The sequence below is a fragment of the Cavia porcellus genome, unplaced genomic scaffold, assembly GCF_034190915.1.
Source record: "Cavia porcellus strain 051 isolate PalLab524CR breed Dunkin Hartley unplaced genomic scaffold, mCavPor4.1 scaffold_14, whole genome shotgun sequence".
Taxonomy (NCBI): domain Eukaryota; kingdom Metazoa; phylum Chordata; class Mammalia; order Rodentia; family Caviidae; genus Cavia; species Cavia porcellus.
Genome location: NW_026947497.1, coordinates 74,612,198 through 74,630,142, shown reverse-complemented (window position 1 = coordinate 74,630,142; position 17,945 = coordinate 74,612,198). Strand labels below are relative to the sequence as shown.

General features: G+C 49.3%; 1 long non-coding RNA gene across 1 annotated transcript; it reads left to right on the top strand.

Annotated features, from left to right (window-relative positions):
- The first annotated feature begins 5,071 nt into the window (after positions 1 to 5,071).
- Positions 5,072 to 17,899, top strand: LOC134478625 (uncharacterized). Its single transcript, XR_010051374.1, has 2 exons — positions 5,072 to 5,449; positions 17,663 to 17,899. It is a non-coding gene; the product is annotated as an uncharacterized LOC134478625 (long non-coding RNA).
- The last annotated feature ends 46 nt before the right edge of the window (positions 17,900 to 17,945 follow it).

Below are 17,945 nucleotides of genomic sequence, written 5' to 3'. Positions count from 1 at the left end.
ACATTTCATCTCGTCTGACACTCTGGGGATGACTTTATCCTCAGCGGCTGACCCTGCCACATCCATCATGCAAACCCCAGGAAGTGTCCCCGTAATGTCCCCCTGGAACTGCTAATGGGGACAATCAAATGGGGCTTAATGTTCACTCTTGTGAGCAGTCACTTTGAAAGCCTGTGTTACTTTCTCATTATCGTTTCATTGCCACCATTAGCCGCATCTGAGACATGAGTCGTTAGAGAGGCACTAGCCCGTCTTCCAAGGGAAGGTCAGCTCTCCCCTCAGAGCTGCCGGCCCTCCCGAGGGACGAGGCAGGCCACTGTGCAGAGTCAGAACTGCAGAGTCAAAGGGCCACAGAGGCGTGACTTTGGCTAGGTCTCTTCCCCCCTGGGTCTGGGGTGTTGGGGGGGGTGCCCTGCAGCCCTGCTCTGTACTGTTTGTTTGGGGACCCCAGAACTCATGCATGGAGCCTACCCCTCAGTGAGATGGATCAGGAAGGGGGCCTGAGTGGGGTCTGTAGTGTCTTAGACAGTTCCTGTACTATAAATAGTGAAGACAGCAAGCAATAAAAAGTGGTCTTTTCTCTCATACCTCTGGATGCTCGGAAGTTCAAGATGAAGATTCCAGAAGTTTTGGCATTGGGTGAGGCTTGTTTTCTTTTTCCAAGATGGTGCCTGTGGCTGTAGCCTCACTGCAGAATTTGGGGGGAAAAAAAAGGCCCAGCTAGTTCCCTCCAGCCTTCTTAGAAGGCATTAATCCTTCTCTGGATTAGAAAACGGAACCCCCATGGCCTAATCACTGCCTAAAGGCCCTACCTCTGCATATTTCAAGTTGGGGATTATGTCTCAACACGGATTTTGGAGGGGATGTAAACATACGAGCCACAGCATTGGTCACCATGGCAGCAACCTCCCGAGAGGGATTAATGGCCTTTCAAGGAGCCGAAGAGCCAGGGATCTCTCCTCTGCCACATATCCATGTGAGCAGAAGCCAGATAAACTGGAAGGTGGTCCCTTCCCAGCCCCTGGGGCTGCCTGGACCTTGTTCCCAGACTTCCAAGGCCCCAGAGCAGTGAGGAATAAATCCCGGTTAATAAGTCACCAGGGTGTGGCCCCTAGCCCCTCCTTAGGGAGGCTGAAGGGACTGAGGCACCATCCCAGCCCTCAGCTGACACGGGGCTGCTAGGTGTAAGGGAACCGTCCCTCTGCTTGCTTCTGCTGGCGGCCCTTCCCCAGTGCCAACACAGCCCCACATCCTTTAGCTTCAAGGGGACAAAGCAAAAGACAGTGTGAGGTCCAGGAGCTGCTCTCCTCCTGCCGTGGGATCCCCAGTCTATGCCACACATGGACCTGGTTTTCATACTTGTCATTTGAGAGTAAGCAACTGTCTCTGCATACATTGGGTGGCCAGGTCCCAGGGAACAGGTGAAACCACTCATTCTCCATTTAATTTATTTTTAGATTTACTTTGAGACAAGGTCTCTCTACTTGGCCAACCTCATCTCCAACCCTTGCAATCAAGCTGTCCCCTGCCTTAGCCTCTTAAGTGGCTCATACCACAAGTACAAGCCACAATATTGGCTCCCAGACTCTCTTGAATGACTTGGGAATGGACTTTACAACTTCCAGAAACAAAAAGGTCATTTAAAAAAATTATGCATAATTAGTCAGGCATAATGGTATATATTTGTAATCCCAGGGCTTGGAAGGCTGAGGCAGAAAGATTGCTATAGTCTGACACCAGTTTATGTCTCAAAGTGAGCTCGAATTTGACCCGAACTACATAGCAAGACCCTTCTCAAAAATAAAATAAAATAATTAAAATACTAAAATAAATAAAAGAAGGAGAAGAAGCTAGTCAGTGGCAGCAACATAATATATAGTCTTTGCATACATAGAGCAGATAAAAGCAGCCCTCAGCTCACACACCTCCATTCTGCGCATTCAGGTTTGTCAGGAGGTCACTTTGTTTGATGAAGTTTTGAGGCTGAGGATGGGGGTGACTGCTGCTGCCTCCTCAGGGCTGGAGAAACCTCCGGTTTCTGTTCGGCTGTGCAGCCCAGATGTCCGCAGAGGGTGACACTGCAGCCGGGGTGGGAGGAGGACAGACTCGGGACCCAGGCAGTGTAGACACAGTGTCCTAGACCTGCCCTAACTGAGGTACTGATCTCAATGTCGCTGGCTCCCACTGTGTTAACACAGTGCATTTCAGTGGGGTGTGCACGTTTTTTCTTGGTTTAGTTGGAGAGAAGTATTTCAAGTGATGTTACAAAGTGACAGGGTTAACTGAGGCGTGAGTTACCTGAGGAAAAGGTGGGCTGTGGACAGAACTCCAGGGCTTTGAGGCACTGCAGAGGACAAGGGACATGGAGGTAGGGAGGGGTCGAGGGAACGCAATATGTATGCAGCCGTGATTCCAAGACCTCCCCAGACCCGTGGTTTCCTCCCTGGTGGTGCCCATTCCTGTGGGGTTGCTTTTGTTTTATTATTTTTTCCTGCTCTCACTTCTTTTCAGCAGGCTCCAAACCACACCTGGAAATGTCCCGGGGTGCCTTGAGTGCTCCAAGGACCCAGGGGTGCCCAGGCCCAGCCAGTCTCATGGTCAGTCAGCAGACGTGGGTGCTCCTCGGCCCTTTCACCTGGGAGAGGAGCGGCTCACAGTGCTCTTCAACTGTACTTTACACCTGGGTGTTTTGGTGCACATCTGTAATCCCAGAACTCAGGGAGGCTGAGGCAGGAGGACTGCAAATTAGAACCTCACCTGGGTAATTTAGTGACTTAGTAAAACCTTATCGCAAAAATGAGAGCTACCACACTAATGGCAAAAACAAACCCTATTTTTTAACATCTACTTTTCCCTGCTCTCTTTGGGCGTAATTTGTTCTTGCAGTCCCAGTAAGATCTGTTTAAAGTTCTCCTTCCATGGCCCCAACCCCACCGGAAGTGTGAGACCACGTGCTTGAGGACAGCTGCTGAAGACTGATGACCCGCTCTCTCTCTTTGTATTCCTTGGCCAGCGGTTTCGGATCCCAGATTGTTGTTGTAAAGAGACAAGAAGCAGTTGGCTCACGTGTTAGCAACATCACACAACTGAGGGAATTGAAAATAAACACACTGCCCTGGTATTCGGTGGTGAAGGCTGAAGCAGGAGCAATGGAATCCCAGGAAAAGTACTTTTGCAGAGAGGGAAAGGGAAGTGCCCCAGCCAGCTGTGATTTCTCCTTTCCCAGGTCCCCACCAGTGGAGAGGGATGAATGTCCTTCTTTCTCTGTCCTTGGCTTGGGACTTAGCAATCAGTTGCCTGTCTGAGCCTGTCACAGGCTTCTGGAGATCCCTGGAGTGTTAATACCACTGCCAATATTTCGCAGGGGCTGGGGGACTCCTGAGCTGCCCAGGTGGATGGACTGTGTGATCCCACCATGGAGAGCTGCCCAAGGTCCAGGACCTCTGCCCACTCGGCTTCCACAGCCTGCACTTGTCCACTTCCTACCCAAGGGACTTTGATGGAGATCGCTGAGGTCTCTGAGCCTCAGTATCCCCATCTGTAGAGTAAGACAGTGCTGTGTACCTCAGTGTGTCACTCAGGAAAAGGCAGCTGCTATTGGTGTGATGTGGACTCACAGATAATGGCACCGTGTTGTCACTTAAGAAAAGCAGCCTGTGTGTGAACAAAAGTCTCTTAAAACTCCAAGCTTAGTAGGGTTGGCGGTGATGAAGGACTGGGACCCTTCATCCCAGATGACTGTGACATTTTACATTTTCAGCACTCACGGAGTGGACATCAGTGGAGGCTTCAAATTTAATCAGGAAACTTTGATTTCATTCTTTGAACAGATTCTGTGTATCTACTGCTGTCATAGAACTCAAGCCCAGGCCATAGTGCAGGCCACATGTCCCATGGTGACCTCCTTCGAAGCCACATCTGTGTCCCCTAGATTGAAAACTGTTGATTGAAAAGGGCAGAATGGCCCTGTCATTCAGTTAGGGCAGCACTGTATTGACTCAAAAGACACAGACACTCCCATGCGTACATGTGACCCAGACGGTGATATTAGTGATCTGGGATCTGGGGAGAACGGGGAGGTTTGGGGACAGTGTACTTGGCAGTGAGCCTTTGCCATCACACCATCCCCCAGTGTGGGCAGAAGTCCCTGGGGTCCTAGGAAGACCATGCTAGGATGTGGCTTAAAGCACCTTATTGCTATTCTTTTTCCAAAAGATCTTTATGAACAATACGTTGAGACATGTGGCTTTTCTTCTTTAAAAAAAAAAGACATACTGAACATCTAAAAGTGCTCTTGAAATAATCTATTAAAAAGTGTGTGTGTGTGTAAAATAGAGCCACAAAACTCAATATTTGGTCCTCAATTTCTTTCTTGTTAGTACGTCCCATGACTTGAAGGCCAGAGCTGAGAACTTCATGTGGTTTCTCTCTATACTGGGGTCCAAGGCAGCAGTGTCCTGCTGAATACAGACCCCCCACACACAATGGGCACCACCTGGGCCATAGATGCAGTCTGGATGGTAGGGATCTTAGAGTCTCTTTTTCAGCCCAAAAAAGAGGCTCGTGTGAATAACAGGGTCTTTTTTCTTATAGTTCAAGACTTTAGCTTTAAAAAATGGGGCAAATTCATTTTCTTCTCTCTAAGACACCTGAAATATAATAGCTCGTGGAAGGAGGAGGAGGAGGGAACCCATTGTTGGAATCTATTTCATGTTAGCCCTGACAAAAAGGAAAGGAATAGAGATTAACAATTCAAAAATGGAGTTTGTTAATTAAAATGAACTACAGCCACACTCCTCGCAGTGTAACTCCCTGGGAATCATTTCTCTCCCCTCTTAATTATGATGATGAAAACTTATCTGTACAGGGATGAAATGGAGTCATCTTTATCAGAGAGAAAAACTGCTTCCTGGGGCTGCTGCAGGAGTACTGCTTTTCTAGAATGAAAAATGAAATCACATGCCAAAAAATTTTTTTTAATCCTAGAGGGATTCACTAAATGAAATCTGTCTTCAGAGCCAAGGAGGTGTTGGTGTATAAAATTTCTCCCATGGTGAATCCAGACTTAATAAACCAGTCGCATTTAGAGATCTACAACTGGGATGCTCAGAGCTGTAAATACCTCAACAGAGAGACGGCTGCAAAATCACCCTGTTACTGAACCCAAGCTCAGCCTGCATCGTGATTGGACAGCTGTCACACTCTGGAATTCCCCATTCTCCAAAAATGACCTATTCTCACATGATCACTGCTAAGCGGCCCCATAGCTGTGGCACTATTACCCAGAGGTGTCCCCCACCCTGTGAAAGAAATCAAGCAGAGCAGCAAGGAGGAACCGAGCTGTACACTTCGGCTGCTGGACTGATTCTAATTCTGCAATGAACAGGAGTGAGATTACCGTGGCAGGCTGCCCTCTGCCACCCTTGGCCTGCAGGCATTCTGCGAGGAGGTAAAGAAATGCCCGTTTTTGTTCAGTCTCTCCCTCGTCCCGGAGCCCACCCCTCAGCAACCCTATCTGCCAGGCTCCCTGTTTCCTTGGCAACACTAGAAGTCCTCTGTAAACATCCTCCCGGAAAAGTCTAGATCTGCTTGATAAACTTCAGATGGAGGCGAGTTTTAACTCTTGTCTCAGAAAGAATTGGACAGAGAAGCTGAAGGATTATTCTTTTTGGAGAAGGAGTAGATCCCCAGGCATGAAGATTGTCCGGGATACATTCCCCGTCTGCTGTTAGGCCTTCATCCTTTCCCGGAACCCCAAGTTCTTAGGAACCTTGCTTGCTTGTCTGGAGACAGGGGTCCAAAATGCATGAGACGGGGAAAGCAAAGGCAATGAAACATTCAAAGACGCACCCCAAGTTAGCGCTAACCAGTGCCCAGCCCTCCAGCCAAACACACATGGCCCACAAGATCAGAAACGCAGTTTTGTTTTTAAAAGGAATTTACTGGCAAGCTCGAATATCCTTTCTCAAATCCACCCTTTTGCAGTCTTCTGTGCCAGGTTTAAGTAAATGTATTTGTCTATTGAAAGGAACCGCACCACTTTCCTAGATTCCTAAACACCCACACGGCAAGGTGGGGAGCCCATGGGGTTTCAAGACAGTGGTCTTACTTCCTCCTGTCTGCTCTGGTTTCTTCCCTGTGGAACCCACCTTCTTTCTTTCTTTCTTTCTTTCTTTCTTTCGTTCTTTTTTTTTTCTTTCTTTTGTTCTTTCTTTCTTTCTGAGAATCTTTTTGGTACTGGAAATCGAACTCAGAACCTTGTACTTGCCAGGCAGGTGCTCTTCACTGAGCTATATCCCCGGCTCCCAGCAACTGTCTTTAATGGGAGCATAATGGCTGGTTTCCGGCAGGCATCATCGGAGACTAAGATGCGTGATTGAAACACACAGTGCATATTTACATTGAAACTATTACAGCTGGCGTGGTGGCGCATGCCTGTAATCCCAGCACTTGAGAGGCTGAGGCAGGAGGATCATTGCAAATTTAAGACCAGCCTGGGCTACAAAGTGAGCCCAAGGCCAGCCTGAAGTACAGACCCTGTTTCAAAAAGACAAATGAACAAACAAACTATTACAGCCAGGGACACTGCCATGAATTCCCCTAAAAATAACTCTCCGAAGTTCAAACACACTCATGTCATCATTCCCGCCACTTTCTGCAGCAGCTCTGGAGTCCTCTTTCCTGAGTGTCTTTATGAGCTGTGACCAAAACTACAGTGGACACTGCTGCTGAGCACCGTCCAACAGAAAGGCAGGCTGGAGAAAACATGCTGGCGTGTCCTCCTCCACCTTCTTCACGGCACAGCTGTGTGGCTTCTGACTTAGTCGAAGTAAAAAATGACCATGACAGATCGATGTTTTGAATCAGTTCAAGATATCAAGGCAGCCACGACAGCCAACGAAGGACCCTCATAAAAGAGGACTTCAGAAATGCTTCAGAAAGTGGGAAGGGATAGCATTTTGAGACGGTACTGTGTCTTTTATTGTAATAGGTTGTTTTTTGAAACACACACTGTATTTTTTTTTTTAATCACACTGTATTTTTTTTAATCAAAAACACAGGATATTGGGCTGGACCTTCTGTGGCTGAGGGTGACTTACAGGCCACCTCTGTAAAGGTGTATGTTTAATTTTTTTTTTTTTTTTTTGTCTTTTTGCTTTTTATCAGTACCGGGGACTGAACTCACAACCACACACTTGTAAGGCAGGTGCTTATGCCGCTGAACTAAATCCCCAGCCCCTGATGTTTAATCCTTAAGAAATTGTTTTCCAAAGTAGTTTATACCTTTTTACATTCTTACAGTGGTGTAGGAGGTTCTGGTTCCAACCAATCTTCATAGCATAGGTCGGGACTTGTGTTTCAGTTTTTGTCTGCTCGGGTCCGGAGGAGTTTGACACAGTGCGGTGACTGAAATTTGCATTTCCCCAGTGACCAGCAATAGAGCGCATTGTTTCCGTACTCATTTGCCTTAGCATCCTTCTTGGGGGAGATGAGGTTCTGTTGACATATTTTCCCTTTTTTGTCATTGGTTGGATGTGGTTTGTTCTCAGAGGCTCATGTGCTGGAAGCTTGACCCCAGGGTGGTGGCATGGGGTGGGGGTGGGGGTTTTAAGAGATGAGACCCGGAGGTCCATGGAGCTCAGGAGGATCTAATGTCCTTCTCAAAGATCAGCTTGGCGCCTGGACACATGGGCTCTTGCTGCTGGCTTTCTGTGTTCTCCTCTCTCAGCCGCACAGGCGCTCCTTCTGTGGGTGGGGGAAGGTCCCTTTTCTAGCCACTGGAATCATGACCCAAATAAACCTCTATTTTTTTCATATGTTATCCAGAGTCGAGTGTTTTGTCATAACCATACAAAAGAAATCTGTTTTTTAAAAATATAATCTGGCCACAATTTCTTCATCAGATCTGTGAACTGTAAATAATTTTTCTAAATTCTTTTTCCTCCCAAGCTTTTCGGTCTTAAAATAGTACCTTTTTCGGGGTGTGGTGTTGCACACCTATAATCCCAGCACTCAGGAGGCTGAGGCAGGAGAATTACCACATGTTTGAGGCCAGTCTGGGCTACATAGTGAGACCTTATCTCAAAACAAAACAATAGTGTTTTTCAAAGAGAAGTCCTTAGTTTAGAAGTACAACTGATTAACTGCTATTAATATACAGTACTGTGTTTTGGGTGTTGTGTCTAAGGAACGTTTGCCTAATCGCAGGTCATGAAGGTTTTCTGTTACGTGTCCTTTAGAAATTTTGCAAACTCAGGTTAATGTTGAGGCCTAAGATCTGTTTCAGTTTCCTTCTTGCAGGTCATGTGAAGACTAACAGAAGTTTTGCTTTTCTTCATCATTTATCCAGCTTTTCCTGCACAGCTGGCTGAGGAGATAACCCTTTCTCCAATAAGTGTCTTCGTACATTTAGTGAAAATCAGTGGGCAGTACATTTGGACTCTGTTTCCGGACTCTTCATTGTCTGGTGATCTACTTTGTCTCTGTTGTGAAATACCTCACTGTCTGGATTATAGCATAAAACTTTAGCCTAAACCTTGAAGTTGGATTATATGAGCCCTCCAACTGTGTTCTTTTTCAAAAGTGTGGTTGCTCTGTGTCTTGTGTATTTCAAAGCTGGACAGGACAGGTGCAGACTCAACCAGGGACGTTACTATTCACCTGGTCCCCGCCCCCTTTTCTAAGTTCCCACCTCTCCCAGCCATTGGAGCCCAAGGAGGAGGAAGCAGGGAGCCAGAATCAGGACTTGCGGGAGGCTGATTGGCAGTGGGGCTCCGATTCCACTGGAATGTTTTCCTGGGCATCGCCTTTCCCTTCCTGGCTGGGTGGCTGAGCGGAGGTGGCTGGGAGTGTTTTTCTTGGGCATATTTATTGGGTTTCAACAAAAACACAGGATATTGGGCTGGACCTTCTGTGGCTGAGGGTGACTTACAGGCCACCTCTGACACTTCCTTGAGGTTCGCCTCATCCAGCCCTTGTCACTGTTCAGATGCCCTCAGGACACAGGTTTGCAGAGAACTGGGCTGGACCTGATGGCTCTGTGGACTGTGGACACATCCCAACCTCGGCTCACTCCAGGAAGACTTTAGCCAGAGACAGTGTGATTCAGTTGCTACATTGTGGATCTGATCACACCCCAGCCTCTAGAAACCCCTTCCTGGCCAGCAGGATCTTTAGTTAAAGCCATGTTATGCTCTGTTTTACCCAGAATAATCCTGGCTTTTGCTTATTGCCCAGGTACAGTTGTTGATAATAATCCCTCTTGTTTCCCAAAATGAGCCAGACTAGATGAGAAATTACATGGTCACTCTAAGAAAAGCTTTCCAGTCTAGGGAACCTGGTGTGGAGACAGGCACAGGCCGGGCGTGGTGTCCCGGTCACCTGCATACAGGCGCACGTGCTTACACAGCTTCTGGTTATGTTTGCTTGTGTTTTGTTGAGACAGAGTCTTGCTATGCTGTTCAGGCTGATCTTGGACTTGCGGTAACCCTTCTTGCTTCAGCCTCCTGAGTGCTTGGATAACAGGCATAGCACCACCCCGCCCAGCTATTTTTCTTAATCAGTAGTGAGAAAATAAATTGCTGTGCTCTGTTTTTTTTTTTTTTTTTTTTTTTTTTTTGTCTTTTTGAGACAAGATCTCACTATGCAGTTCAGGCTGGCTGTGAGCTCATTTTGTAGCTCAGGCTGGTCTCAAACTCACAATGATCCTCCTGCCTCAGCCTCCTGAGTGCTGGGATGACAGGCATGTGCCACCATGCTCGGCAGAGCTGCTATGTGCTTGAAGGCTCTAAAATGATGTGGCAGTGAAGAAGAATCTATTAAAAGCGGGACCTGTGAACTACAGGACACATCTCCTAACCCAGTCGCCCCTGCCCTGCTGTTTCCTAATGCTCTCTGCCTCCTAGGCTATGGGCCAGCCCGGAGAACACTGAAGCCCCTGACCCTGTCACGTGGCCTTCAGCCGTGGGGTTCTGTGCCAGCGAGTGTTTGTCCCTCTGCTGGAAGCCAGCTGGCCCTCACTTCACATCTGCAGAGTTTCCTCCAGCTCTTCTTGGCCTCCATTCAGGCCTCCTCGGCCCTCCACTCCTTCCTCTCCTGCCTGCATTTAGGGGCACAGTGTCTGGAGAACTGCACCAGCCACGTGTGGGACAGCACTGTCCCCGAGCGCTGAGCACTGTGACCAACATGGGTGAAGACATGGCCACGTGCTGCCCAGTGCTCTTGGCCAGAAGCACCCACTGGGCACTAACTATGCCCCAAGAGTGACATCACAGGGGCACTGCGGGGCACATGGCATCCCTGTGCCCAAGACATCACCACCTACACACAGGGGCTCAGTGACTGCGGAGCACAAGCTGGGCCCTCTCACGCGTGTGCATGTAGGTGCCTGCTCCAAGTCCTGTCCTCCACCCTATGTGTCTCTCATGCAGCCCCCAAGGTGGGGAAAGCTTTGAATCAAGCCAGTCTGTTTTTCGTGCCATTTCTTGGTGAACGAAGCAGCATAAACCTCCAATTGTGGTCAGGCCAGGAAGTTCAGGGAGGCTGAGTCAGGCTGGTCCCCAGGTGTGTGAGTGGGGAGCCCATGAAGACCCCACTTAGCCCATAGGGAAGAGAAAGTGGGCGGATCTGACCTCATTGGTGCCCTGGCCAGGGCTGCAGTCAACTCAGGGGCCAGCAGGTGACAGATGCAGAGGGCTCTGTGTCACCTGTTGCCAGGAGGAGCTCTTCAAGCTATTGGCGATGAGGATGGCTCTGGCCTTTCATGAAACTGGGGGAGGGGTAAGGTCATTGCAAAGCTGGGTCCTGTCGTAGGGAGGGACCAGCCCCTCACTTCGTTGGCCCTTTGTGCTCCGGATGAAAAGCGTTCAGTCAGAGGCACAGGCAGCCAAGCGGAAATCCAGGGAGAATTTCTCTAAATGTAGGTCTGGAGAGGAGAGAAGACATCTACCCGAGGGTGAGTGTAGGCAGCGGAGAGCCAGGGCCATTGCCGTGCTCACCAGCATTGTACCTGAAGTTACTTTGGAATTGTGAAAGGTCTTCCTTCCCCTTTAGAGAGTCAGTGTCCCCAGGCTCTAGTCATGTGATACACTGAAGCCTTTAATTAGTTAGCAAATGCTCGTTACTTTTTTGCTGTCACTTTTTTTGAGTTAGGGTCTCACTACGTAGTTCACCTGGCCTTGATCTCATAGCCCTGAACCTCCAATTCATGGCGGTGCTCCTGCCTCAGCCTCCTGAGTGCTGGGATTGCAGGTTGAACTGCCACCTTGGACTTGCTTGGGAACCCTCTCCTGTTTGTCCCTCGGGGCCCCTAATGTCTAACTGCCTTCCCAACATAAGAGGACATCGGGTCCTGCACGCTGGGCAATACAGCCACTGAGCAGAAGGGAGGAAAGAAGTAGGGGTGGAGGTGGAGTGCATGGACGGGGGAAGGGGAGCGGGAGGAAGGGAGGGAGACAGGCACCCTCCGGCAACCCCCAAAACCCAGCTCTGCAGAGGGAGGAAGGACGGGGATTTCCGCCCTCTGCTGTAAATCCATCTCCTGCCCCTGGCCACGGCCCCTCACTCCCACTCGCTCCTCCCACACCAGCTCTGGGATTTATGTTTTCCTCTCCCTTTTCCCAGAAGTTGCAACACCTCAGAGCAGCTCCGGGTCTCGGTCCTGTCCCAGCAGCCAGCACCTCCTCCTCCTCCAAGACAAGAACGGAGGAGAGTGGCTGAGGAGAGCCTGGCGAGCCTCGCCCAGCCCAGCCAGGCCTGGGAGCTGGCACCGGGTGCCCGAGGCTGGCTTCCTCCACCACGTCAGAGCAAACACGTGGCAGTCGGGAGGGAAGCAAGGTGGCTCTGAGATGCTGAGAAATGCCAGCTAAGCCCAGAAGCCCGGGTGACTCAATGGCTGTCCGCTGGCCAGGGGCCGCTGACCAACCCGCCTGGGCCTCTCTTACCCATGAGCAAGTGCAGGACAGGGAAAAGGACAGGCCTAGAACTCCTGTTCTGCAGGGGAGGGGAGATGGCACCTTACGGCTGTGGCTGCTGTGGGACCAGGCTGCTCAAAGAAAGAATCCAGGAGCTGAGGTCCCCCAACCCCTGCAGCTTGTGCTAGAGAATTAGGGGCCAAGCCTCCGATTCCTAGGCTAGCCTAACCTGCAGCACAGCACGTCTTTAGGATCATTCCTGCCTGTCTCTTTCCTGTTCCATTTGGAAATTTTGCCTTGGGTGGAGGAGGGGCGGAATCAGGAATTTTGTTTTTCTTTGACAGGGTTTTACTATGTAGTTCAGGTTGGCCTTGAACTCACTACATAGCCCAGGTTGGCTATCCTCCTGTCTTAGCCTCCTGAGTACTGGAATTATAGGCATGTGCCACCATGCTTGGCTTCAGGGATAGGTCTTATTGCCAAATACTCAGTGCCTAGTATGTGAGAAGTGCTGAACATGTTTGAAGAGGGAATAAAAGTAAAATATGAACCAGAGAGAGAGAGAGAGAGAGAAAAGGAGGCAGAAATCAAGATTGGACAGAGCCTGGGTAATAGCATGGGTATACGAGATTTAAAGGGTCTAGGTCTTCAGAACCTGTGTCCTTGACCCATCCTGCAGCCACCATCTAGCGGCAGCCTCTGGCATAAAGGGCTTTGTAGTTTCTCTCTCGAGGGACCTGGCCCCATCCTGGGGATAGGGCTCGCAGAGCGGGTGGCGTTTGTGGAAGACTCTGGTCTCACCTGGGGGAAACTCCAGGGATCCTGTTCCCATTTATTTTTATTTTTTAAAATAAGGGCGGGTACAGCGCCAAGGTCATAGTGATTTGAGGCAGTGCAGGGTCTATCTGGGTCCAAATCAGGTTCTGCTGGCCCTGCCTGGCCCCGGAGCGATTTAGCAGACAGCTTTTCCTGGATGAAGCCTCACAGGCGCTGACTCAGCCGCGGGGAAACCAGTTAGACCTGGCCAGCTCTGCCCTGGCAGCCACCCTGCCCTGGAGTCTCTCCTAAGCCATCCTCTGTTCTCCTCTGTCCCTCCCTTCCCAGGCTCTTTAAAAGGAAGCCTCCATCCAGTTGAATCGCCTTAGGAGACCCTGCTTTTCTTCCGATTCTTTATTTACACCGGAATCCCCAGGAGCGTGGAGCCAGGTCTCCTGTGTTTGTTTCTTCCATGCAGTGGATGCCAAGGGAGCCCGCGGTACAAGGTGGGGTGGCAAATGTGGGGGATCAGACAGGACTTCAAACAGCCTGGGAGCTCTGTGGCTGCACAAGACGGCACATGGGGCCGGTGAATCCAGCTACTGGATGGCTGAGGCAGGAGAGTCTTAAATTTGAGCCAGGCTCTGGGGCAGTTCAGTCACTTATCAAGAGCCTATTCCAAAGTAAAATACAAAAAGGGCCAAAATGAAGCCCAGTGCAAAGGCTCTACGTTCAATCCCCAGTGCCACGAACAGAAAAAAACAAAAAAGAGCTTTTTGGGTTTTCTTTTTGTGCCTGTTAGTCAAGTACAAAGCCTTTGCCGTTTGACCTTCATTTAGTCCCAATAATGCTGAAAGACTGAAGCAGGCAGGCTCCAAACCAGACTAAAAGCAAGTTGGTGGGTAAGACTAGGGGAGCAGGGACTCCCACCGAACCGGGCTTGGGAGCCCGGACCTGTTAGCCACCATTTTCACAGACTCAAGGGCAAGCTTCCTTCAGTCAGGATTTATGACTGGATCCACCTCCATCTAAGTCAGGAGTGAAAATCTCACGTCCATAAATAGTCAAGGAAGCTCAGAAGCATGCAGGCTGGTGGACAGACGGGGTGTGAGTTTCTGCTGATGGCTCTTTTGGAATGAAGTCTACAAAAAAATCTCACATTCAGTTGTTTAAATGTTCCAACTGAGGGAGAGAGAAAACGTCAAGCTAGGCCGTCAGCCAGGGTTCAAGATGCTCTTGGTGGTAACCGAGACCGGAGGTTGCAGAGATTCTCGGCCTGCACCTGTGATGTTCCAGGGTAACTTCAAGCCATGCCACAGGGTGCTGGAAATGCAGGTGTACCTTAGTCTAAAATTCTCTCTCTCACACACAGAGCGTTACCTGTGGTAAAAGTTTTGGGGGGATGAGAACTATGAAACCAAGGCACAGAAATGTTTACCCAAATGTTTTACTTTACAAAGTAAACATAATCAAATAAGACAAAATACAAAACATTTTTTAAATTATTACTTTAAAGTGAGGAACTTTATTATTATTAAGAGAAATAATAAATAGAAACAAATCCTGAAACCTTCCAATGTTTGACTACAATTGATTCAGGCCAGCCCTAAACTCACTATGTAGACCGTGCTGGCTTCGAATTCCCGGTCATGCTTCTTGCTTCGGCCTCCTGAGGGTTGCGATTTTGGGCATGTGCCACCACACCTGGCATGCACATCCTCCTGTCTTTGGTTCACAAGTCACTGAGTAAGGGTGACAAAGAGAACTTAGCTGGAATGTACAAGGGCTTTAATGTTTCAGGTAAAAGGAGCCATGAACAGGGGGCTTTAGGAAGGTTTGGGTTGTTTGATAAGGGGTCATTGAGACTCAGTGGACCAGGGGAGCTATGGACAATTTGTATTTATTTTTAATTAATTAATTAGTTAATTTTTGAGACAGACTCTCATAATGTAGTTCAGGTTGGCCTCGAGCTCACTGTGTAGTTGAGGCTGAAATCTTAGTGGTCCTCCTGCTTCTGTCTCCTGAGCTCTGGGATTACAGGCAAATGCCACCCAAGCCCAATTTTGTCCTGGTGTTTTTCAGTGGGGTCTTGCTATGTAGTCCAGGCTGGTCTTGAACTTATGGTGATCCTCCTGCCTCGGCCTCTTGAATACTGGGATTTCTTTTTTGCTATTTCAAAAATGTGGCTGTTACATATTAGAATAAAATTGCTTTGGGGGCTCACGTTTTACTTCTCTTGGGCACTGCTAACCCAAGAATTCCCCTGGCACTGGACCTTCAGACCAGGTTCCTTGCTGTGACCTATGTGATCTGACCACTGCCGGCTTCCTGGCCTCACAGTCCCTTCGGTCACCAAGTTTCAGCTCCCTGGCACTTCTGATTCTCTAGCTCACTGTGCCCCTGTCCGCTAGGGCACCTGCTTCTAGGGCTGCTTCCCGATCTCTACTCAGCTGGATCTTCCACCACTTGGATGCTGTCTAACTTGGCCGACATCCCCTCATGACAACCTAAGCCCATTTTCTGAAAAGCTCTCTCCTCCCAGCACCGCTCCAGCTCACTTCCCTACTTCATTTTCTTCAGAACGTTTCATCGGTATAGAACCACCTTGCCAGTTTTTTTCTCTTATGGTGTTTGATCTATGCCTTCCAGACGTTTAACTTCTGAGAAAGACAGGGACTGGTCTCTCGTCTTTGCACCTCAGTGTCTAGCACAGGGCCTGGTAGATAACAGGTGTGCATTTAACATTTGGTGCACAAATGAATTGAGAAACACAGAAGCGTAGAGGAGCCAAAAGTTTGGGGAGTGTCCGATTGGTTAATTGCTGCATACACACTGTTCCATGACCCATCATCGTCTCTGAGAAGGGAAGCCAGCTGGCTTCACACTCAGCCGACACCCTGGGCTCACAGGCTTAGTGGAGGACCTCACGCGGGTTCCCCGGCTTCATTAGTATGACTATTTTCCCATCTCCTGCCCGCCCAGATAACTGGTTGGACTCTTCACTAAAGGAATTTCTAATTAATTTTTCAGTGGAAAACATCAACACAGTTGGGACCCTAAGTTTCTTTGAATCCTTCACTTCAAAATCCTCACCGTATAGTTTCCACCAGTTTTGGATTGTTCCATTGTGACTGTGGCTCAGTCCCGCCCAAGTGACCACTGCCCTGTACCATGCCTGCAATCACCAAGTCATCCAGACCTTCCTCTCTCCCTTGGAGGCACTGCCAGCGGCTTGCTGGGTGGTGCCACCCTTCATCGAGAGAGCAGCAGCCTCACTTCCTCTCTCCAGGAGGCTGTTGTTAGGGTTTAGGTCTAGAGCGTCCCCCAAAGCCTTATGTGTGCAGAAGCGGGGCTTGGGAGGGTGCCTGAATATAGGGGTGCTACACTCATCAGTGGATCAATGCCTGATTCATTCATAGCTGACCTGCTGTTAGAAAGTGGGCCTGTTTGGACGCAGGTCACCTGGGATGTGGCCTGGAAGGGTTCATCTCCCTCCGTGGTCCCGCCCTACTCTCCGTCTGCTTCCTGTCCTCCGTGATATGAGCAGTGTTCTGTTTCCATCATGGCTCTTACCTCAGGGCTACCATCATGGACTAAAACCATGAGCCAAAACCAAACCTCTCTACTCTTGCAAACTGTGGCTGTTGAAAACTCTGTCCCAGTGTGACAAGAACATGATTAAGACAGTGGTGTTGGCGACAGCTGGCAGCCAGCCTTGGATAAGCATGAGACAGCTCTGTCAAGGCCTCTCATCATTCTGGAGGCTGGTGGAGCCAGCAGGGTGACTCTTCTGCTCAGGTGATGTTGGCTGGGCTACTGTTGTCATTGGATGCCACCAGCCATAGTGTCCATGATGACTCCCTCACACGTCTGGCAGCATGGCAGTGACAGCTGGGAGGCTGGTCTCTGTAGAGTTTTGTGGGTTTTTTGGTCCCGAGCTTGAGCTTAGGTCCTTGTGCTGAGCACTGCTTTACCACTGAGCCAAGCCCAGCCCTCTCTGCATGGTCCTGAGGCCATTTCTTCTCCATGTGTCCACTGCTCTATGTGGTCTTCCCATTAGTGGAGCTGATTCTTAGATATGGCTCTCAGTTCTCCAACCATGCCAAGGTGAAACTAGGCCGTCTTCTATGACACAGTGTCACTAATGCTGCCTTCCGTTTGATAAAACAGTCACAGGGCCAACCCAGAATTAATGGGAGGAGAAAAAAACTGTCTCTTCACTGTAGGAGTGACGCAAATCTACCTTCCCTCTAATCCACCAGAGAGCTGAACTCAAGAGATAGAATCATTAGCCATCATGCACAAGGAAGAGGAGAGACAGAGGTCAGGCAGGGCCCAGAAGGTGGGAAGCCTCCCTTCCCTGCCGTCTACAGGAAGAAGCCCCGGGGCAGGCAGCAACTCCGCTGCAGGACCTGGGGGCCACCGCTGTGTTCCCGGCAGCCGCACTGCACCAGGCAGCCCCGGTGGAGCTCAGGGTTTTTGGGGAAGAGTCACTCATTCTCACGTGTGCTGGTCTAGCAGCAAGCAGCCCAGCACAGACACCAGGGTCACAGTAGGAATGCGAGAGGACATACAGATGGCCGCCCTGAGCTGTACTGACCATCTGGACCACTGGGGAATGTTTTCTCCAAGCGGTGGTCAAAGACTGATTTTTAAAAAATACAAATATATGGATGTAAAAGTAGCATAACTGTTTTTGGAAAATGGAGAAAAAGAAAAAGCATCACCCATATTCTTTCCCTAACATAGCCAGGCATTCTGTCCTGGTCTCCCTTTCCAACAAGACCAGCATTATGAAGACACATTGCCAAGTATGATGGGATTGATGTGTTCGAAGTGAGAGGGAGGATTCCGAAGGGGATTCGCGGCAATGAGTCTTTCACTATAAAAAAGTTTTTATTCAGACAGTCACCATATATTTTGATCACTCCCCTCAGGTCAGATACTTTGTATCAAAACTGCTACACTGTGTTCTTGTCCACATTATTCACCAGATCTGGCGCTGTGCAACTTCTGGGTCTTCCACAAAGTCAAAATGACCACGAAAAGGAAATGCTTTGAATCAATTTGAGGCATCGAGGCAGCTGTGACAGCATCATTAAAGACCCTCAGGAAAGAGGACTCCAGAAGGGCTACAGAAAGCGGTGATAACTCGGGATGAGTGCGTTGGAAGGGAGGGGAGGACTCCTGGCAATGGGTCTTTGCTGTAATAAAAGATGCATTCATGGTTATTTCTGACCACATCTCATACTCGCTGCCCAGGCTGCCAGAGGTAGC